The sequence below is a fragment of the Marmota monax genome, unplaced genomic scaffold (assembly GCF_021218885.2).
Source record: "Marmota monax isolate L192 unplaced genomic scaffold, Marmota_monax_Labrador192_F-V1.1 WCK01_AAM20220418_F8-fsc00016, whole genome shotgun sequence".
NCBI lineage: Eukaryota > Metazoa > Chordata > Mammalia > Rodentia > Sciuridae > Marmota > Marmota monax.
The window spans coordinates 21,323,776-21,348,879 of NW_026695209.1; positions in this window are offsets into that span (position 1 = coordinate 21,323,776).

Below are 25,104 nucleotides of genomic sequence, written 5' to 3' on the forward strand. Positions count from 1 at the left end.
AATATCCGTTTGGGAGTAATTGAAATATATGATTAGCTCAATTGTAGAGAGATATTAAGCCTATCTGAGGGGTAAAATGTATGGAGTTGAAAAAGATTTTTCAGATTCAGAATACAGACAAACCAAAAATATTCTTGGGAATGATTTCATGATGTCTGCTTCCTTAAATAAATGTCAATTCTTTTTTGGTGCCCTGAAGAGACACTTAAATCTCCAAATGTTCCTGCAAAGTTCAAATGACAAATGTATGCCATCTGCAAACTACAATTAAGGACATTAAAATATATCTAAAAGGTTACTTATCACTTACTCTTAAGATGTAGGAAGGAGGAAACGTGTTCCTTCAAATCTAACAATCAGAAAATGCCAGATAATCTTGAAATTAAATATATTTTTGAATACATCAGGAAGTAAGGCTGCAGGTTACCCAAATAGCCTGGCATCTAAGCAAAGACAGGTGTCGCTAAAGAAAGAAGGGATGAGAAATGTGCCATGACTATGGCAAAAGAATAAAGATTAGACTGCCTTGCAAGTGAATAGAATTTTTATAAATATTTTCTTGCTAAATGTTTTGTTTCATGAGAGTATAGAATTCTAGATGTCTCCAACATTCTTAGATTCTTTATCATGGATTTTTCACTAGGTACTCAAGAAAGAGAAAACAGATGGAAGACAGGGTAAAAAATCATGAATAGCATTTCTCAGTGCTAGAGGTCTGGGAGAGATGAGTTTTTTTGTTTTTTGTTTTTCTTCAAAAAGGCAAGAGCCCTTCCCAACTTATCCCCCCCCCCGGCAAAAATAAAATAAAATAAAAGATAGATGTGAAGCTTAACACCATTTCACCTAAAGAACACAGAACTATAGTTGCTGAGGTAAGGAAACTTGTGAAATAGAGGTATATGACAGGAGTTAACTACTGGGGTTATAGCAATAGATAGCCATTGAATCATATCACTAGTGATATTGCAACATTTCAGCAGTGATAGATCACTGAGAAAGGGCTACTTTTGAGAGCTGGAGACACTAGACTTGCCCAGTACCAAATCTATAGGTCACAGCACAACCAGAATACTCACCTCAATGGCTAGCAAACTCCAAAATAAATACTTACAAAGAGAAGGATCATGATAGCATCATGCATCTCACAGTCCTAAACAAAGTGACTGTCATTCAGTCAAAATATTGTCTCACACACACAGATTCTCTCCCACTCTCCTACTCAAAATCTACTGAAAAGAGAAAAAGTAATAAACAGGATCAAACTCATATAAGCCCTGGATATTTTAACTATGATGACACTACTTTGAAATTATTATGATGAAAATATTAAAAGAAAACCATAATCATTCACATAAAGGAAAATACAACCCAGTAATTGAAACTATGACAAATATTAGGGAAAGTTTTTGACAAACAAAAGCAAAAAAAATCACTAAACAGATGATTTGTTTTTACTCAATGAAATGAAGGTCTCCATAAGTGTTTAAAGTTTAGGTAAACACCAAAACAGGTGATATGAGATCCTTGATTCATATGATTATTTGCTAATTTAAGTTTTGTTCTTAATATATATATATATATATATATATATATATATATATATATACACACACACACACACACACACACATATATGTATATATATATATATATATATATATATAAGCAATATTTTTAAGTTGAAACAGGTATGAAAGGAAAATATGTGGCAAAATACCCTGAAAGATGGGATGGAAGATTTGAAAACATACTGTTTTATGGTTACACCACTCTATGTAACTATTTAAAAATAGACTTTATTATTTTGTGCTGTTTAAGAAAACTTATTTTAAATACAAGCTGAATTCAATAAACTGGGATCAGATGGCCAAAACTCTTCTACCACCTATTTTTAATAGGTCATAAATTAATAATGGTACTAACATTTTGCATATAAGTAAAAGAAGAATGAAAATAAGAATGTTATTCTTGTATGAGTGAGAATTAATGTAATTACCTAACTTGAAATTGAAATCATACTATGTAATTAATTAATTTAATTACCTAAATTAAATTTCAATGTCCACAAATATCTTTCTTCAAAAACAACTATATCTATTTGTTTATGGATATTTTCATATGACAATAAGAGAGGAACAGTGTAACAAAGAACATATGGTGTCTTTACCACTTTGTATTGCTGCCAAGCACATAGTATAGTAATACAGTTATAACTAAATAATATTTATTTTAGTATGCATATTACTGAACCATTCCTTTATTGTTATTACTAATATTAACATCATACTAAAAGAGAAAGAGAAAAGTGTACTTTGAACGTGAATCTCTTATAGATAAAATAAATGTGGATTCTTTCCTAATAAAATAAAACTTTCTGTTGATTTTACATTACCAACATACCTGTGCTAAATTAATGCAATATAAGTTGACACTGGCAAACCAGTCTTTCTGTATTCCCACATCACAGGAAAGCAATACTGTAAAGAAAATATTAAAGTAAAATGTTATATTTTCTCAAAGAAGTCCTTCAAAAATATCTTACAAAGAAAGTATAACATACTATTCTGTGTCTAACTTGTTAAACAAGAAAAGTCATTTACTTGTGCTCAGTTAATTAAATCATATAAGCTTGAAAAAGTCACAAAAATGCATTCAAGGAAAATAAAAGTCTTTAAGACTATTAGCTTTTCCATGAAAACCATTTTGGAATTATTTAAGATACTGGGAGCAATATCATTGTCCTTACAAAAAAAATATGATCCCTTATTTCAAATTGTTTCCTTGGCCCTTGGAAAATATTTCTGATATTGTTCAGTTGTTGGATATTTGAACAGTGAATACAAAGTTTAAACTAACAAAGAAATCAATCTCTGTGAATAATCTGTCAATAGCTACAATACAATATATGTTAAAAGTAGTTGAGTAAATACCAATTCAGTAAAACCTAAAGTTTGATCTACTAAGATATGTTCATACATAATTAAAGAAAAAAACCTAGCTAAGCAAATTTACAAAGATGTACAAATAATAGTGTATTTCTATCATTAAGTACTTTGCAGAAATATTTGATTATATTATGTGTAATTTTGATTGAATGAGATGTGTTAATAATGAATTTCATTTGTTCTTATGGACTGGACCATCATCAATTACACAAGTGTTTCTGAAAAATAGAAGTTAATTACTCTGATTTGGGCTAGCAGAGAGCATTTTGATGTTTAGAAAGTAGTAAAGTTTTGTGGTGACTTAATGTTTCTTCCTAAGTGAAAAAAAAAAAAGACTTCAACTATTACTGATGAACACTGACTTACTTTGGAAATTAGCATTTTCTGAGAGGTGAAGATGTTCCTGAATAAATTTGACCAATAATAATAAGAAAACCATTATTACATGTAAAGGTTTATCATGGCAGTCATTTAGAAGACAACATCTGAATTACAACTCATGTCAAATTTGTGTAAGTATTTGGTGTGCTATAAAAATTAAAAGCAATGAAGTTTATACTATAAATTTTATAAAAAGCATTCAAATAACAAAACTTGCAACAATTAAACAATATTTTTAAAAAGAATGAAAGATTAATTAACTCAAAAGAAAGCAAGGAAAGAGAATTGAAAATAAATATCAACAAAGAATTAAAAAGAAAATTTGAAAAATGATAGAATTATACCTTGTCAAGTAAACAAGAAAAACATTTTTATAATTAGGAAATATAAACTCTGATCAAAAGTGAACAAATTCACAGAGGAATGAATAAGTTAAATCTAATTATGTGGCAACAATCATGAATACTTTTAATATAAAACAGAACATAGGAGAATGAAAAATTATATGCTGTGATAAAACAAACTTAAAGATGTATGGAACCAGTGAAATGGAATAGAAAGCCCAGAAATTAAGACAAACATATATGATCAAATAATTTTGAACAGTGGTAAAAGATGGTTTGTTGGGAAAAGGCCAGTCTCTTCAGAAAATATCATTGATAAAAATAGATATTCACATTTTAAATCATAAAATCAGGCCCTTACTTCATACCATACATAATAATTTTTAAAATTTGATTTATCAAAGACCAAAATCTCAGGTCAGAAACCAACCTACTACAATAAAACGTAAGGGCAAAATTCCTTGAAATTGATGTTGGCAATGATTTTGGGGGGGATGTCATATTAAAAACTCATGCTAAAATTTGAAAATAAGTAAGTAGGACTACATCAACCTAAAAAGCTTTTTCACAATAAATGGAAGCATATAAGAAAAGAAGAAGAAAAAAAAGAAAAAACTGTCAGTGGATTGAAAAAAATTCAAACCATATCCCTGATAAAGATTAATATCAAAAATATATAAATAACTCATTTGATTCAATGACAAGAAAATAAATAACTTGATTTAACAAATGGACAAAGGGCATGAATAGGAATTTCCCTAAGGAACACATACAACTGAACAACACACGTGTGGAAAGATGCTCAATATAACTAATTTTCAAAACAATTATTTTGTAATAAATACATACAGAAAATGAGTAAGAATATCAAAGATTTGAACATTATAAACAACTTGGTCTGATTAACAATTAAAAATAGATAACACCCAAAATAACAGAATTCACACATTAAACTCAACAAAACATTTAAGGAAGCAATCATAGAAATTCTACACAAATCCTGCCTGACAAGTGAAAAAAAGATTGAATAATTTCCAATTATATCTTTGAGGCTAGCATTACTCTGATACAAAAGTCAGAGAAAACTACATATCAACATCCCTCATGAATATAAATGCAAACATGCAAAATTCATATTTAACAAGTAAAATCCAATAAAACATTAAACTAAGGATAACTCAAATGTCCATCAATATATTTGAATTGAATAAATAGCCTGTGGCATATCCATGCACTGATTTACTATTTATCATTAAAAAGAAATTCATAGCTGGATGCAGTGGCATACACCTGTAATCACAGTGACTTGGGAGGCTGAGGCAGGTGGATAGCAAGTTCAAATCCAGACTCATCAACTTAGCAAAGCCCTAAGCAACTTAATGAGACCCTGTCTCAAAATAAAATGCAAAAAGTGATGAGGATGTGGCTCAGTGGTTAAATGCCCCCTGGGTTCAATTCCCAGTACCAAAAAAAAAAAAAAAAAGGAACTTACGATGCATGATGTGCACATGTATATATAGTACAAGATGATTGGAATTTCAAAATAATTATGCAAGGTGTAGAAGTTCAGACAAAAAATATACATATTGAGTGATTCCATATATACACATTTGTAGAAAATGAACATTAATGCCTAATAATTAAAAAAGCAAATAAGTTGCTTCCTCTGTATTACTGGTGGGTTTTGTCTTCACAGGGTAAGTGTTGGGGAGAGTGATGTATAGGAGAGATGACAAAGTGGCATGACAAAAACCCTTCCACAGTGTATTTATTTCAGGTTCTTAATTATATTGGTGCATTAATGATTTCCTTAACCTTTATAATGAGTCAAAATAGTATCAAATGAGACACTTTAAGTATATTAAATTTATATTTTAATTATTCTGCTATAAACCTTTCTCAAAAATCCATATAAAAATGTGATGAAAGTCATGGTATCTCTCAAAGTGACAAAGTCTAGAACAACTGCATATATACTTTATTGTGAGATAACACTTAATCTCTAATATTATAAAAGTAAAAATTATCTTAAAGCTTTTTAAAAAAATTGTTTAATTTCCTATTGCTGTCACACAATTGGAATCATGGTACTTGTAGTTAACCTCCGGGAAACACACATTAATTTCTATATCATCTGCTATGTCTATTTCTCAGTTAAGTCTAACAAATACATATTTCTCTCTAAATGTTCTTTCAATTATATAAATGTAATAGAAATAACTGATGTTATCTTTTTATAGAACTCAAGTGACACCTTTCTCCTGTCAGGAGTATTTGAAATATAATATAAAAAAGGAAAGGGTAAGGTGAAAATACAGAATTTTTCAGGGATCAAAAAGAAACATAATGGAGGTCTGAACTGAACTAGCTGCATTAGGAATTAAAAGACTTGTGTTATTTTAAGGTTAGACTATAAACAGGGTATAATACATATAATTTTACCACACAGGAATAAAATTTTCAGGTTTCAAATCTGCTATTAATGACATTAGTTTGTCCTAAGATTCTGTGTTTCTCTTGGAGCTTGTAAAAAGCCATGTGGGTCACATTATTATGAGTCATTTATTACACAGGACAATCAGCAAAATATCCTCTCTATGGCCAAGACTTGAGAACACAAATGCTCAAGATATGTTTATCCCGAATAAATTCACTTCCCTAAACTGTAAACTCAACTAAAAATATCATTGGCACATGTGTACACATGTACAAACACATTCAGATATACATAGATAATCTTATAATTTATTTCACATTTTACAACATTAGCTCTTTTGAACTGAAGTAACAGGCATATACATATGCATATATATTAGTATTAATTAGTATATAATATATAATTATAATATATATTAGTATTAAACCTATTTTAGAGATGAGATCAAGTCTCAGGTAAAATAATTTGTAAGAGGACAAGTGTCATATGCCTCAAAATAAGAGGCACAAATTCAAGAGAGTGATTTCAAAAGGAGCAATCCGATTAGATTACATTTGTTTTTAGATGGGATTGAATATACTAGAGCACTGGTGAAAACAGTACATAATTTTGCATTTAAAGTATGCACTATAACTTTTGAAAGTGTCATTAAAGAGGTTAACATTAAGCTGTTTTGATAGTCTTTTTCCCTTAAGGGAGAAAAGTAAGTTTATTTAAGTTTTTGGAAAAGTAGATTTTTATACACAGCTAACAGTGGGGTCCATTATATTATGGTAATATGAGTATTATCTACTTATAACTAAGACCTCAATTTTAGGGTTTTTATCTTTATTGAAGCCAACAATCTTCAGAAAAAAATCCTCATATAGAATTTGAAATTATATAATATTTATGAAAGTTTTGGTAACACTAATAGAAGGCATTTTTTACCAGGATAATATTGTTAAAACTAATCTAAGACATACCACAAGTGACCATAGTATTTTGAATTATAGTTGTCAATGACAAATGGATAATATTCATCTCATTTTAGTGGTAAAACAGAGTAGCATAGTGCAGGGAGATATTATGAAGTATTTAACCATGAACAGAAATATTTGGTGTGTAACAGAAATGGAAATTGGATTTTGCTAAGAAGAGATGTACATTCAAAGGAAGTTTTATATTTTTGAATGAGAAGTACAAAGTAATTTTGATGAATAATCTTTCAGTTATTTGTTCTTTTGCTCATTTAGTAATTGTTACCGAATGCTGTGTGTCAGACCCTGTCCATGCCTTCATGAAACTTACTAAGAAGGGTATACATGACTTCCTGGCCTTGCTTAAGAATTATACATTTTATTTGAAAGATTATTTTAAATCATTTTTATTACTGAGATAAAATGATTTGGGGGGAGAAACACATTTTGGAAATAAATAAAGAACTCAGTTCTTTACATAATAAATTTAAGATATCTGTGAGTATAGCTGTAAAATAATTGTATATATAGAGTTGACAAGAGGTGTCTCAGTTCTAGGAATAAATTTGGGAGGTATTTTTGTTATAACTAGTATAGTAAAAATATCTGCCTATTTCATTCTCTCATTTACCCATTCATTATACAATATTTTCCAAAAAGCATTGAGTGGGGCAAAATTATAATGTAAATGAAACCAGTTCTTATTTTCTTGTGCAATGTATTGGCTATAGTTCAACCTCATGTTATGACTGAACTACATTTTTAGACCTAGGACAATTTTCTTTAAGTTATTTACTGCTAGGAAACAAAAATGTAAAACCTGGCTTTTATTTTATATATATAAAACCATGTACCATTGAGGCCAAAATTTTTAATATCCAAAAATAGTTATGTTGAATTGGTATTTTGGGAATCTTAATTTATTTCATTAACATATTTTAATATGTTTTGCTGGGTTTGGAAAAATATAAAAATAGAAACATGAAATGTTATATGTAGTTAAAATTCATCACTATATAATTTATATTATACTTTGCTAACTATGGATTTTTGACTAATTAAGCAGTTATCAGATTTAGTAATATGTGTATCTCAAACTTACTGAAAGTAGTAGGACAGCAAGGAATTATATTGAACATATATTCATCACTGATTAAAGTTCAAGTACTGTATAGTATTTCCAAATGTACTTCGAGTATCTCTCTTTACTTTATTTTTTAAAATCAAATTTATAAGATAATTGTTCCTAAGAACCACAATAATTCTATGCTTTAGCAATAATATCCAGAAAAAATGAATTAAAAAGATAACCATTCACATTATCCCTGAAGAGTTATATTTTGTCATTGGGTAGAACTGTGACACCATAAGCTCGATAAAATTTCATTTTCAACTAGCCTTTTGAAGATATGCATTTCTCAATATAAAATAAATTTTGTTTAATTTTAGATTATTGAGATCCTGGATTCTTACCTTTAAATCCTTTAAATGTATGGTTACCTTATATTGCAAATATACATATATAGCTGCAATATCTACCACAATACATACCAACACATTTAATAAGGAAGATGCTTTGCTTATAAGAATATTTCATAAAATAGTTCAAATAGCCAATATATGTTTACTGTTTTCAACATTAAAACATTTCTTAAATCCAAAAAAAAAGAACAAATACAAGGGTAGCTCTTGCCTGAGACCCACACCCATGACAGACGCTGGGTTCCCCTGCGTGGAGTGGGCAGGCTGAGAAATATGGTAAACAATCAAACATAGGAAACAGTTTTAAAGATGGGGCAGTACAGCTCTTCAACCTTAAGGGTCGAACTTCCAAGATGGAAAGAGAGCCAGAGCCTGAGTTTGCTTTTATATGAACTTCAAAGGCTTTCTACAGAATGTTCTTAGTCAATTAAGGTAGGAGGTGGGCTGTTCAGATCCCAATGGGTCATACCCAACTCTGGAGCTATGAGATCAGTCTTCCTAGACAAGGGAAGACAGAGGTCATGTGCATTGTTCAATCCATTAAGTGGGAGGAGCCACAAAATAGCTTGCAATGCCAAACCAAAATCTCCTTGGCTCCAAGGCCTAATGAAGATGCTCAAATAACTCAGGTGTGGCTCCCCACAGGCAGCAATATCAAAATAATCTGAAATCATGAACCTGATACACATACATTAACATTGCAAAATAATTTAAATATCATCATATATTACATATTGAATATTATATTTAATTTATATAATGTTATGTATATAACACATCCAATATTATATGCCCTTTATATATATATGTTTTATATATACATATAATATATATTATATATGTAAACCTTTATATATATATATATATATATCTTTTATATATATATAATATATTACATATATATATATATATATATATATATATGTAAACACACACACAGATATTTGTGCTTGTATGTGTCTTGATTTTTGTTATTTCCAAAAACCAAAAATAAATCTAAATAATTCAATTTTTAATCTGCTACAACTTTATAAGCATGTACCTATGACTTTTTTCTTTAAACATATATTTAAAAACAAGTAATTCAATTTTTATATCACAGCAATCAACTAATGATATTTAAATTAGGGAAAACGTTTTCTGGTTAAAATCTTAAAAACATTAATAACAAGCAATACAACATGCTTGCAGAACAAAAACAATGTTGTGTCTAACAAACTATGCAATATTTTGTTAGCAGAATATTTCTGTAGTTAATGATCTAACAATAGAGACAGTTGTGTTTCCTTATTATATATTAAGCACAATATAGTCTTTCACATTATAAAAGCTATATGATTTTTTAAATGTGCTAAATTGTTTTTTTTTGTTTTGTTTTGTTTTCCAATATTTGTCTTCTTAGATTTTCTTTGTGCAATTATCTTTCCTTTTAAAAACATTGGAATCCTATTTATTTTTTTATTTTTTGTGGGGCTGAGGGTTAAACTCCTAAATGCAGACATACTGTTCTTGGATTGGATGTATTAATATTAATAAAATGCTCATATTATTTAAATTTGTTTACAAGTGCAATCTAGTTACTAAACAAATTTCAATAACATTTTCACAGAAATTTAATGAAAAATTACATTTAAATGGAATCTACAGAAAAACCCAAATAGTCAAAGCAATATGAAGTAAAAACTAAAAAGAATAAAAGTAGAGTCACAATACCTTCTGATTTCAAACTATAGTATAAAGCTACAGTAGTCAATCAGTATACAACAACTCAAAAGTGACAGCACAGGAACAGAACAAAAAGCCTGGAATTAATCCAGGAAGTTATATTCAATTGATTTTTGACTAGATTCCAAGTGTACACATTGAGTAAAGAAAAATCTCTTCAATAAATGATGATGGGAAAACTGGAAATGCACATGTAGAAGAAGGAATTTTGGCCATTTTCCCATACCCTGCACAGAAAACCAACTCAAAATGGGTTAATACCTTATACATAAGACCTGAAACTGCATAACTACTGAAAAAAACCATAGAATAAAAGCTCCATGACACTGGTCTTTTCAAATATTCCTTGGATATTACACTAAACACAAAGGCAACAAAAACAAAAGTAGACAATGAGACCACATTAAACCAAAAAGTTTCTGCATAGCAAACAACCAACAGAATTAAAAAACAAACAACCAACCAAAAAAAGCCCCCTAAAGAATAGGAGAAAACATTTGCAAACCATATATCTGATGAAGGGTTAGTATATAAAATGAATTAATATATCTCTATAGCAACTACACAAAACAAAAGCAAATAATCAAATTAAAACAATGAGCAACGGATTTGAAAAGAAAGTATTCCAGAGGAGACACATGAATAACCAGAAATCTATGAAGAGATGCTGAACATCACCAATTATCAGGATTTGCAAATATAAATGCCTCAAGGAAATGATTGATCACCTTTCACATAGTTCAGATGGCCATTATCAAAACATCAGAAAATTTTTAAAAAATGGTTATGATATGGAGAAATTAGAGCCCTTTGTGCACCATTGGCACCATTGGTTAAAATATAAAATAGCATAGCCACTGAATGGATTCCATTTTATATTTTATGTGTATTCACTGTTTATTCAGTAAATCATATGATTATATTATTGTTTTTAATGTAAAGATAAATAACATCATTATATGTAATTATAATTCACCAAGAAAATTGGGGAAAAAAAATTAGGATATATTTTTCCTCTGTTTCCAAAACTTTTTTCCTATTGCCTAAATTTTAAATAAACAACATTTATTAGTTTTATGAGGAGGAATTTACTATCTTCAAACATTTCTAATATGTTCTAAAATATTTTATAGAATTAAAAGTTCTCCATATTAAGATACACACTCCAAATACAGATTGCAGAATCACATCGGTTACACATCCAATCTGTATTTGGGGTAAAATTGGGAGTTCATAACCAAATTGAATCTAATGTATGAAATATGATATGTCAAGAGCTTTATAATGTTTTGAACAACCAATAAAAAAAATTAAAAAAAAAAGATACACACTCCATGATCTTTTTTTTTTTTTTTTTTTTTTTTTTTTTAAGAGAGAGAGAGAGAGAAGAGAGAGAATTTTTAACTTTTATTTGTTTTAGTTTTTCGATTTTCGGCAGACACAACATCTTTGTTTGTATGGGTGCTGAGGATCGACCTGGGCTGCATGCATGCCAGGCGAGCGAGCTACCGCTTGAGCCACATCCCCAGCCCTACACTCCATGATTTTTAAAAAGAATAGAAGTTGAAATTAAAGAGAATGTTTCCTCAAAATTGTGACTTACAAATGAAGTAAAATACAGTTTTAAATATGACAGAGTTAAAAAAAATTCTTGAAATAAAATGAATTCCTTCATATTAAGTGAGGCACTTGAAGAAAAAAAGAAAAGAATATGGAATTATAATCAAGAAATACATGAGAAAAGGGTAGTTCTTGACATATGGGAACTTCATTCTCAAGTTCTCTATTGCTGCCTGGAGGCCAATGAGTTGTAACATACTTGCAGTAGCGCTGCTGAGAAAACTCATCTATTGATTCTATATGACCATCTTTTAAATGGTGAAAATACTCACATTTTAGTGACAAAAAAAGAAGTACAATACCATTTTTATTAAATTAACTTAAAATAATAGTTTAAAAATAAAAAAAAAATATATTAATCAGATCATAAAGACAAATAAAGAAAGATCTGGTTAACAAACAATGATATTAAAATATGTTTTCACAGATTAAAAAGATGAATTTTGTCACCAGACATGAATGAGAATGACTTAGTTATAATTGTATATGTGTACATTAATATTGAACTTATGATAAAAATGATTTTGAATTATAGGTTTTTAAATTATATTTCATAATACAAAATCTAAAATAAAAAATACTCAATTTTTAATGAAGCACAACACAAAATTATCAAAATCAAACTTCAAAAGTAATGATTATTGTGGCTTTATGAGGAAAGATAGGTATATTGATGCTTCTTGTCTATATTTCAGATTTCAATAGAAATGCTATTGCCAGTATAAATCTCCATCAATTTCACCAATAGAGCCTTTCCAGGGTCATTTCTTCTAGACTAAATATGCAATGAGGCTCTCCACATTTTGAGAGACAAAAAAATTACAACACAGAAGATGAAATGCATCAGCAATATTAAACTGATACACTCTTTCTATATTCACAGCTACCATTAGCCTGTCACTTTGGTGAAATTAAAATAATAATAGTAATGAAAAATTAGAAGACTTACAACTTGCATTGTGTCCAAATACATTTTACAAATTTGTATGTGATAGTCAAGATTGGCCTTTAGTGCCCTAATTATAGAAACACAAAAATGTTTCATGAATTTTCAGTGAAATAAATAATCACAAGACTACACAAAGAAAATATAATTTTATAATTTAAAATATTCAAAATGCCACATATGAAAGAGTCAGTATGCTGTTAGAAAGGCTAGACTAAATTAAAACATATTGCATTGCATTCCTATTTTGGATAAACTAATATAACTTTGCTAATATAACATGAAAGATGATGTAATATTCATATTTTCTGATTGAATTAAGTGTGTATGATAGGTTCAAAAGAAATGGAAAAGTAAGGTGCTGTCTTAACTCTTTAAAAAAATGTGGTCTCAAGTCCATAAGTTTAATATACATGTGTATGCTTTCTACATTAGTGAAGAGTTAGTGCATACAGGTAAAATCACTTCAAATCCTATTGTGAGGTCCAATGGCTGTGGCAAAAAAAAAAAAAAAATAGTTCCTGAAAAACAGTGACATGTGCATTTTCCCCTGAATTTTGCTATCAGAATTGACTAATTTGATGATTCATAATTCAACAGAGCAATATTTTAAAGCAAGGATTAAATTAACAAAAATCTCTACTCAAATGAGACAATTGATCTGGGACAAAACTTTTTAACTTTTGGGCTTTAGATGACATTGCTGTTTACTTTTTATATTTCAGTTTAGCTATTATTAGTTGATCCAGTTGACTGGGGTAAGTTTAATGTGCCATTAGATCAGGACTGCATTTTCTAAGCAGCACTTGATTCAGGACCATGATGGTGTATTCATCCCATCCTAATTTTAAATGGGCAAATTTCTTTTTCTCAAATCCCTGTTTCCCATTGTCAAAAAAAAAAAAAGCTTTGTTTTTGTTGTTCATAATTTCCATTTTGCATATAGTATGATGTCAGCACCAGACTTTAATTCTCAATTTGTTTTCTTCTTACCATTCAGGAAGATAACCCAATATTCTAGTTTCAGTGGGCTCCATAAATGTTATTAGAAGTTAATTAAATGCAAGATGTTAAACAAAAAGAAAAGAAAAACCTAATGCATTTTTTTCTCAATTTCTACCTGTGTTTTATCTAGGGCCAAAATAAAGAGAGAGAGAGAGAGAGAGAGAAAGAAATAAGGAAAGAAAGAAAGAAAATTTAACCTTGGAGGAACTTTGAGGCAGTTGTAGGAAATGGGGGAAAAAAGCAAGCAGCTGGAAGAAAAAAGTTACAAATAACTATGGTTAGTATATTAAATTTTTATCACTTTATAATTACCTCCAGGCCAGTTTTGTTTTGTTAAAAAAAAAAATTTCCTACTAATGTTTACACTCAACTCATCTGCAGTTTCAAATGTGTAAACTCTAGATTCTAGTTTACACCTATGCTATAATCACTTTCCAAATAGAAGAGAAGACACAAAACTATTTTTACCAAATAGTTGGAAGTTAAATATGTTTTTAAATTTATGATTAATATTTTATAAATAAATTCTACCAAGCATTGGTAGCATTAGTGAGATATATATATATATATATATATATATATATATATATATATATATATATATATATATATATCTTATCAAAACATTTTATGTAATAAAATATTAATTTTATTCTCTCAAATTTTCCTAATACCTTTGATAAGAAAATATACACTGATAATAAGTTTAAGTTCTTAAGTGCAAGACAACAAAGAAAAAAAAACAGAGAAGATTTCTTGTTTCTAAATTATTTTCAATCTTGAGTTGCAGCCAAGAATTTTGATTTTGTAAGCAATCACCTCACCAGCTGTCTTGATATACCCCTGCCATGCCCTTGCTATTCCTTTTCTCAGTGGTGCATGTGCTCACATGTAAATAATAGATAGGGTACATTAAGACATGGGGTAAATTGAACAGGTTTATTTGGCACTGAGCAAACATCTGCTGTATAAAATCAAAATTAATCGCTATCATGAGTTTTCTGCACTAACTTATTGTTATCTATTTAGAAAATATCCATTGCTCTAAATAATGCTAATAAAACACACAGAGGCACACACATTCATTAGAACTTGAGCCCTCAGCTCTCAGGGTCAGAATTCTGTGACACTGAGCTCCAAAGCAATTGCATTTCTCATCATTTTAGGATCTCTGGGAGGAGGTAGGGCTAAATAAAAATAGCATCAGAATGAGTGCACTAGTCTCCCTTGAAGCCTTTGCAGAGTCTTCAGTGATTCTTCAGGAACTGCTGATGTTTGTTCTAAGTTAAAACAGGTTCTCTTTTTCAATGTCTAACTACTCTCCATCTACTGCACATATTCTACAATGATGACACATTTAAGGCCAATGGTATTCACCACCAACACTACCCCACAACCACAAATCTTCATTTGAAAGGAAACATGAAGCTCAATTCTAAGTTTTTAAAGTATAATCAAAATGGAATTCAAGTGTTATAAAAATACTGGATATTTCTTAACAGAGTCATATTAACTTTTTGGAAAGACAATAGAGCATGAATTTGCAAAATTATTTACTATGCCCTTTACTGACCATATTTTTCAATGTGTTCCTGAACTTTATCATTAAGAATTCTGCCCTATGTAAATGTTAAATGTAATAATTCTGATCTCTAGGGCTTGCCATTGCTTTTCCACACATGGCCATGTAACCATATCCAGGACTGGGACCAATCTCCTCAAAAGATAATACCCCCATAGCTAATATTAACTTCTACCCAGTTGACTGTAAAACTACTATAAACTGATCTATCATCTCTATATAAACTCTGTCCTATAAAGAGATGTTTTTTTAATTTATTATAATTTGATGAAAGATTTTTTTCTTAAAAACTATAGCTACATAGAAAGTAGAATATTTGTTTAAAAGTGAAAAAGTGGATCATAAACAACAAAGATGAACTATCTGTTAAATAATGGGAAATTCTAGTTTGGTGTTCATTTTTCATGGAATATATTTCAATGAGTCTATGCACAGTATAGATTTCTTATGTTTAATGATTAAGTCACAGAAATATTTATAAATCTTTTTGAGATTCCAACATATTGCCTACAAGATTACTTCTGTTACTTTTCTGCTTAACTGCTTATCAGCTAATTATATAATTTGCCTCCCTGCTTAGTAAATTAAAATTCGAATTCTCCTTCTAATAGTGCATTCACTCCAGATGAGTCAACATCTGCACAGAAAGGATAGCGACCATTCAGCAAGGATGCTGCTGTTTCCTAGAGTGAAATACTGAAAATCTCAGCGGGACATAATGCAGAGGTGAGCTGCAAACTGTAAAGGTGAAAATAAACCAAAAACGTTTCACCAAATGTATTGCACATAAAGAAGTACATATTAAATCAAGAGTTGAGTTTTATATCCTTTTAAAAATGCTTTTCTTGGTCATAGACAAGTTAACCATCTTCCTCAATAAGGATAGCACCTCATGTTTATATTTTACAGCAATTTTGAACTTTAGAAGGCTTCTCCTACCTTGATCTTTTGTACTTCATGGCACTCTAATTTAAAAATAAGAAAACTGAGTCCTCTTGGGTAATGATAGTGGGTTTCAAGGTACCTTTTTTTCTGATTCCCACACAATATTATTTCCACCATGTTATGTTATTTTCATACCTCATGCTATATTTATATTTATAAAATGCTTTGCCTTATGGCAACTGCAATCTCATTTCTGGAGCTTTAAAGTGGGAGAGAATTTCAAAGGTTTGGGACTAAAAGTATAAAAAGGACAGGGTAGATTATAGAATGAAAAGGAAGAAATACTGTTTAAATCTGAAAGAACACAATCAATGAGGGAGATGTTGTATAGGTAAACTGGACAGTCAGAATCATAATCTGTTTTCTTATTGTCTATAAAAAAGTGCCTCAGTAATTTATTATATATTATTTTTATAGTCTTTCAATCATGGGATACTAATACTTTCCCACTCTAAAACCAGACCACTCAGTTTCTTTATTCTTATAATTTCTTTCCAAAATTACTTAAAATCAACCTTCCTTTCCTCATCTCCTCGCTAATGCCCTCCCAGCTAAGTAACGAAAGATTGCCCCAAACAGCTTCAAGTTCTTTGAAGGTTTTCTTTTTCTTTTTTTCTTGATCAGAAAACAGCCCAACATTCAAGTACCCAATTTTTCCTCTCTCAGAGAGCACTTTTCAGAGTTTTCAAGTAGGAAGCGGAGCAGCACCGACTGGCAGTGTATTATGGTGGCTCTCCACCAGGAGAGAAGAGGGAATTACCTTACAAGGTTTCAGATAGGGCACTAGAAAGTGGTCTAATGTGATAATGATTTTGTGATAGCTCTAATTATAGCACAATTCAGCCCAACAAATGTGTATTGAACACAAAGCCATTTAGCAGGGGCTTCTGTGATGGCAGAAATAAAACTGCACATCACTGTGTTTGTTGATAATAGGTCATCATTCTCCTGACTCAAAGTCTTCTTTTTCTATGAATGTGAGTGTATGAAATGCCACTAGCTCAAATTTGCTATTACTGTAGTAAATTTACAAAAGTGAAAAGTGCCAAGTTTAATAGTTTCACAGCATTAGTGAATACAGCATTAGAGCACACTACTCATTTAGTTGAAAAGGATAAGAAAACAGAAAGACTTTTTTGAATCTTTGAACAAAGTAGAAGCAAGACTATTATAATTACTGGTGTTATGTTAGAATCCTAAATGTTCTTGAGATAGATTTATGCTTAACTTAATAAAATTTTCAATTCTTGTTCTCTATAATTTCTATTATATAAGGTGACTATTTTCATTTTTAAAGTAATGCATAGAGAGTCCCTTAAAACTAAGTAATTAGAAGAATAATATATTCTATTAAAATGGTCAGCATGAAGATCTACAAGGTTATTTAAAACATATTTGAATCTCCAAGATTAAAAATTTATTTGTTAAATGTGTTAATATTTCCCAAAGCGCAACATATTGGCTAGAATGTTGGTTAGGCTACATTAGAAAAAGTAGAACAAAAGAAATTCAGAGATAAAAGTTTTGCACTCTTTGTTTTAGCACTGTTTTTAGAAAGGGAATTTTAAAACCAGAAATTTTCCAATGTTCTTTTGCCATTTGCAAGGGTCTCCTTTTGTGGAATGGGTGAAGCTGTCCATCATAGTACAATGTGATCATATATTTGATTAATGTACATAGTTTCTATTTACTGCAAATATATATTCCATTAACATGTGATTCCCAGGCTCTCAGTCTATATTCATTAAATACCTGATTATGATTCTGGTTTTGTGTGACATTCATGTCTACTTTTCTTATAAAAGTAGCAGTAATTGGATTTAGGGCTCACTCTAATTCAGTATGTTTCATCTTAACTTAATCTGATCTGCAAAAATACTATTATTGCTAAATAGGTTTACATTTTAAGGTATCAAGTAAACATGGATTTTTGAAGACAGAAATCAAGTCACTACCTAGTCAATCAAAGATGAGCTATTACTAGAACCATAGAGTATATCATGGTTTGAGAAGAATATACTACAATTTATATTTAAATCAAATAAAATAACATGAGGAAAAGAAAGATATCAGAAGTGCCTGTGGTTTGTACAACATTATAAGTATCTCTCCTTAATCAGGACACATAGATGTTATGGTTTAGGGTGATGGATCAAGCTGAAGTAAATGACAGCTTTGAGTTCTAAAAGACAGATTTCTTATTCTGGACAGCTAGAATACATTCTGACTTAATTGGGAGCACACACTGAACTAGTTCCATCAGACTATATCTCTTGCCTCAACAAAGTGATTTGTTTGAAAGGCAAAATGCATAAATATTTGGACCAATAATAGAGAATGGACAGCATAATTTAGAACACATAGTTCCCCAAAACAAGTTCAAAATTATCAATAAAAATATACCTTACAAATGTGACTCTGATACACAGCAAGATTTAAAATGTAAAGTGCAAAGAACAAAAAAGCAAGTCATTTACATTCTTTCAGGAGAGATGATCTTTAGTGCTGAAACAAAAGAAATATCTTCATATAGAGCCTGAAGGAAAATATTCTTTAATATTGAAAACACACTTTTTTAAAATTATACTTCAAGCAAGAAAAAAATAAGGTTCATTGCACTATATCTTATAATAAAATAATGCAATAAAGATTAAATAGCCTCCAATTCTCAGATATTTAGTAGTTGTTTGACCTTGTGCCAATTTCCAAACCTCTTTAAGACTCATTTTTCATGTCCTTAATTGGGTTGCATAAATTTGTTTTGATGACCTAATACGTTGATACTCTAATAAATATAATATGGGTTTTGACTCTTACAGTGGTTAAATAGTAGCTATTCATTTCATTACTGTGAAATGTTTTTTATTGACAAAATAATATGTGTGCCTTCCCATTGTTCAGAATCATCATTACCTATCTGAGGAAGTATTTTTATGGGCTTAATCACTTGGAATCTCATTAATATACAGAGTATTTCAGTATATATTGAAGAAGGGTAGCATTGAAAAGTATTTCAAGTTAACCCTGATTAAACCTTGTGAACGTTGCCACTTCACAAGTGAATGGATTTTTGTTATGATAATAAAATTTTGACGTCTTAGATGACTAATTTTTAAAATCTTTACCTTTTTTAAAGAATAAAAAAGCATTGGTTCTTTCTATTTACTCTTTCTCAATTTAATGAAAGCCACTAATCTACTAATGTGTTATGTCTTCAAAAGAAGCTACGATTGTTTAGATTATACTTTTACATTTATTTTTATTTTAGTTTCCTAGGAGAGGTTTATCTTACTATATATTTCATTTCTGAAACCCTTTTGATACTCATTTAAAACAAATTATTGTGTTTATTGTTATAATGTGTACATCACTCAGTTTTTATTCTAACTAATTTCTTTGTAAGTTTTTAAACCACTTTCCTATTTCATATCAGTTAATGAAGAATAGAAATCAATTAAATGATGGTTTGCTATCAGTTAGTATTATAAACTAATGTACTATCATCTGTGATTATTATAAATAATTTTCTTTTTCCACTCTTCAGACATGTCAAAAATGTTTACACAATGTGTTTTTATCACAAACCTTTCTAAGAAGCTATTTTAAATTGCTTAAAATGGGTTTGAAAATTTAAATATCTTTAAAATTTAAAAATCTTTAATTATTTGGAGGGAAAAAAAGATAATATAACACTCCGAAAATTTGTAAATACAAAGTTTATAAGTTGATCTGTCAGATATTTTTTTTAGAAAAAAAGACATTAAAAATATAATATATTGAACTTCTTGGAACTTTCCTAGATCATTTCTGTGGAATTTCCAGAAATTCAGCACATGTGATGCAAAGCAAATAGTATATATGCAATAACTAGATAGACAGTGTGTCATATGAACTTAAATGCAGATACATTACAAAGGACCTGAGAATTTCGGATTGCATATGTTTGCTCTGTGACTCAGCATAGAATATGTAGTGTATAGTGCAAAGTCCTATCCTGAGAGTCAAAATGTCTTGTTTTGAGTTCTGTATCTGCCACTTACCAGGATTGTGATAATGAAAAAATTATGTATCCTTTAGTGGCATGTTTCCTTCTCTGTAAACTGCTAGTTTAAAAAAAAGTTGCAGAATTGTTATGAGGATTTTACAAAAGCGTATTATACAAAACTGCTTTATCAACATTAAAGTTATGAAATGTGTCCATGTAAGGCATTTGTACTATAGGAAAATATAAGGGAAAAAAGTTGCTACTCTACTGAAGACTAAGACAATAGTTAAACTCTCATTCCACAATTTTGAAAACAGTATTTTTATTTTACTACTTCAACAACTGTAGTTCCTATAGAGTTCAAAACAGAAATATTTCAAATAAGATGATCTCTGAAATGCCTTATTTTGTTAATATCCTATTTGATTTCAAGGTTTTAATACTTTAAAAGTGGTAATATTTCATATGGAAAATTATAATATAGTCAGAGCATTTCTGTATTGATTCTTAGAGAATCCACTTACATTATAGTCTTTTTCCTGGGTTTGAAAAAAAAAAAACTGACATACAGCTGTATTCAGTGGAAAAAAGTAAAGTCAAGGACCATGACCCAGAAGATAAAATGACTACTTCTGAAAATATATTCCTCTCACAAGTTTATCTGTTCAAAATTTTATTCAGAGTAGATAGAAGCCATTAGCTACCAAATAAAATATATAGAGAGATGTTGTTTTGAAAACAAAACAAAACAAAACCATAGTACCCAAATAAATCAATATAAATGATGTTTTGAGGTTATAATAAATACAGAGGCATCTTGAGCTACTAATAAAGATATATCATTTAAATGCATTCTATGTAGAAAATAACCATAGCAAGTGAAAATGTATTTTCAAGATCAAATAGGAGATAGTTGTTGAAAATTGTCAAATCACAAAATTTTATACAAAATTTTACTCTAATTAAATAAGCACATCATTCATGTAGTTACCCCACATTGCCAATTAGTTAAAATGCATGAATGAAAAATACAGGTAAACAGATTGGTCAAAATGTCTATTTGAAATGTTTTTATATGCAATAATTGTTTGCTTCTTGCTTATCTTTTTTTTCTTCATCATGATTTAACGAAATGGCATCTCTCTTCTCAAAGATTATATAGATTATGTACAAATATTGATTTTGTTGCTGTTATCTTCATGTACAATACGACATACAATTTGTTATCTTTATTTTTATAAACACGCATTTAGCCTAATAAAAACCCATGACATCTGTTGTCATAGTCCATTTTGTTAATATAAAGGAATAGCATAGACTGAATAATTTATAAAAAGACTAAATACATTTCTTACATTTCTGGAGATTGGTTAGTCCATGGTTGATTGGCACATCTGACAGTGGCCTTCATTCTTTGGTATCCCATGGTGGAAGAGAGAAGTGCAAAAAACTGAGAGGACAGAGAAACAGAAAATGCATGCAATGTGAGAATAATAAAGGGCAAAATTCACTTTTTAAAAAATTGCAAATATTAATGGGATTTAGTGTAATATTTAAATATATGCATATATCATGGATTAATAATGTCCATCTCTTTTTACATTATCTTTACATCCTCCTTACCTAACCCATTCCTCCCAGTGCTTAACAATTCCTCTTCTTCTTTTAGATTGACTTTCACTTATTTATTTTTATATATATGTTTCTACATATTAGAGAAAACATTTATAATTTGTCTTTCTATGTGTGGTTTAATTTGCTGAACATGATATTCTCCAGTTCTATCCATTTTTCTGCCAAGTCCAATCTCATGATAACTACTAATCTATTCATAATCATGAAGACTCTATACCCTTATGACCTAATCACTTCCTATCAGGCCTCACCTTCCATAACTGTAGCATTGAGGGCTACTTCCAACATGAGAACATTAGGGGACACATCCAACCAATTTGCTTAATTCAAAAGCATATGCTTAGCATCCATCATCCTTCATTCTGAATATTTTCTGGCTTTTTTATATGATGTGTTGTTGTCATTTTAGATACAATTAGTATCATTAGATTATTACTAGCTACACACTTCAGAAGCTAACATTAAGAAGTATAAGGAAGTTCAGTTATGTTTACTTAAATTGTTAAGGATGAAATAAGAATAAAACTTGTGTTCAATCATTCACTGAAAATCGACTTGGTCATCTTTTTTAAAAAATATGGTTTAGATTTAATCTAAAGATTAGGACATGATGCATTACTTATCAGGACTCATGTATTTATCCATTAACTCTCTCTATGTAAATATTCATGCACAGTACCTGGAATGTTTTCTCTGGCATGTGGTTAAGATTACACTCAGCCTGTAGAAGTGAGAATGTAAAATAGAGGATAAACTTGGAAATAAAACATTTTAAATGGGTAGAGATTATGAACTGAGGGTGTAAAGAAAACATTACTAAAAGGGTGGTTACATAATATACAGTTTAAAAATACTAACTGTATATGAAATTGTATACATAATTTTATATATACTAATTGTATGTGGAATAGTAAATATTGTTTAAATAAAACCAGTGTTTATACAATTTATAGATTTCAATGACATTAATGTTGCCATAATAATGGAAAATGTACTACTCTTTTGATATTAGTGTATATAAATGTACTGTTTAACAATTCTTAAAAAACAATGAAATTATTAAGTTTTAAAATTGCACAATTTTTCCTCATGAAATTTGGTATTCTATAATCAATTGAACAAACTAAATCAAACAGTAACTGAAAATATTATTTCTTATTCAGAAGTACTTTAGAATTTAATGTATATTAATATTTATACTATGTATATAACTTAGCACACAACTTTTGTTTGAAGGTTTATAGGGTAAGATAAAATTATTTGAGTTAGAATCATGTTCACACTAATAAATATCTTGAATGTCATTCTTTAAATTCTTAAGGTGTCATGGAGCATCGTAAAACTTTAAAAAATTTTTTCATTTTTCATTTTTTTTTTACAAAAGTGCATGTGTACTGGGAAAGGATTTCTAATGTATTACTGAGAACATTATTCTTTTAACACATGCTTTTGCTAGACACCATTGTTCTGCATGCTAATAGGATGACTCCCAAGGGCTACATCTTTTCCCATTGAATACTGAAATGGTTTTACTGCTTGGAGGACACATATGCAAATCACATTAAATTACAGAGAACATGCAACCCACTGACAAACATTACAGATTAATGATCACAACTGCTGAAGTGAATCCACAAAAAATATGTACAATGTAGAAGAAAAGTTGAATTTATGTTTAGATTTTATAAAGCATTTATTGATTAGACTAAAGGATACTTTAAACACTAGGAGTCTCTATGAATAAGAAAGTAAGCAAAATGCATGTACTACTAATTCTATTAAACAACAAGTGCTATTCATCTTTTTATTTTATTGTCCCTTCCAACTATTATATGGAGATGAGTAACATAAAATAGATCCTAATAAACAATAACCAGTTTACATAAGATAGAAATGAGATTTACAAATATTAAGAAATTTCCTCCACATTGTTGTTATTAGATGAGGCAAAAAAGATTCTGAAATATTTTATCTTACTCCTGAATCAATATTCTCAGACATTATTCTACGCAGCTGTATAAGAGAATAATTTTTTGTACTAAGTATACAGAGATATTATATTTTTAGAGTTTACATCATTATAGGTATTCTCAAATACTACAAACTTAATTATTAAAGAAAGTTGGTAAACAGTTCTGATTTATTTCAAAATAAAATAATAAGATCAGAAATATACCAATGAACCACTCTTTCCTGGGTTTACCTTCCTCTGCAATGTGATATGAGTTCTGTTACCATTAAATAATGGGTGCTATTTTTTTCCTATCTTATTGAATCTGTGCTGGCCTTTGATTTTGCCTTCACCAATAGAATATAGCAAATGTTTTATATGACCTGTGGATTCTACATCTTAATAGGTATTGCATCTTCTGCTTTTCACCCTCCCACAACCCCAAGACTATCTTCTTGCGCATATCATTTTGGCTACCAGATAATAAAGGTGAAATAAACGGAGGGCACCTCAACTAACATGTTCCACCTGCCTGAGACAAGAGTGAACCTGCTGGAACCCTTGAGTTGCAGTCAAGCTGTGAGATGACACTTTACCAGACAATCACAAAGGGGACTTAGGCAAGAGACACCCAGATTGCCAAGGCAGGGAATGGTGAGGAAATATAAATCATGCTGTTTAAACTAAGTTTTTTTTTTTTTGAGAGAGAGAGAGAGAGAATCTTTTTTTGTAGATGAACACAACACAATGCCTTTATTTTTATGTGGTGCTGAGAATTGAACCTGGGTCCGGCCCGTGCTAAGCGAGCGCTCTACCGCTGAGCCACAATCCCAGCCCTAAACTACTAAGTTTTGAAGTTGTTTACACAATAATTAATTACTGACATAAAAAACGTGATTTATTCCCATAATATATAATATATAATATCTATAATATATAATTTCAAATACATATAATGTAGTACTTAACTGTGAAGCATCAGCAAATTTCTCAATTGAATAAAGAAAATAAATGGTATGGTAATGTATTGAACAGATGAAGTTGCATTCCCACCTTCTGTGGAAGAGACTGATAATATCATCAGAGAACACTTTTTACTCTGCCTGAGCACACAGTTAAACTACATTTCCAAGTTACATTGAATGTATGTGGATCCCAGCGA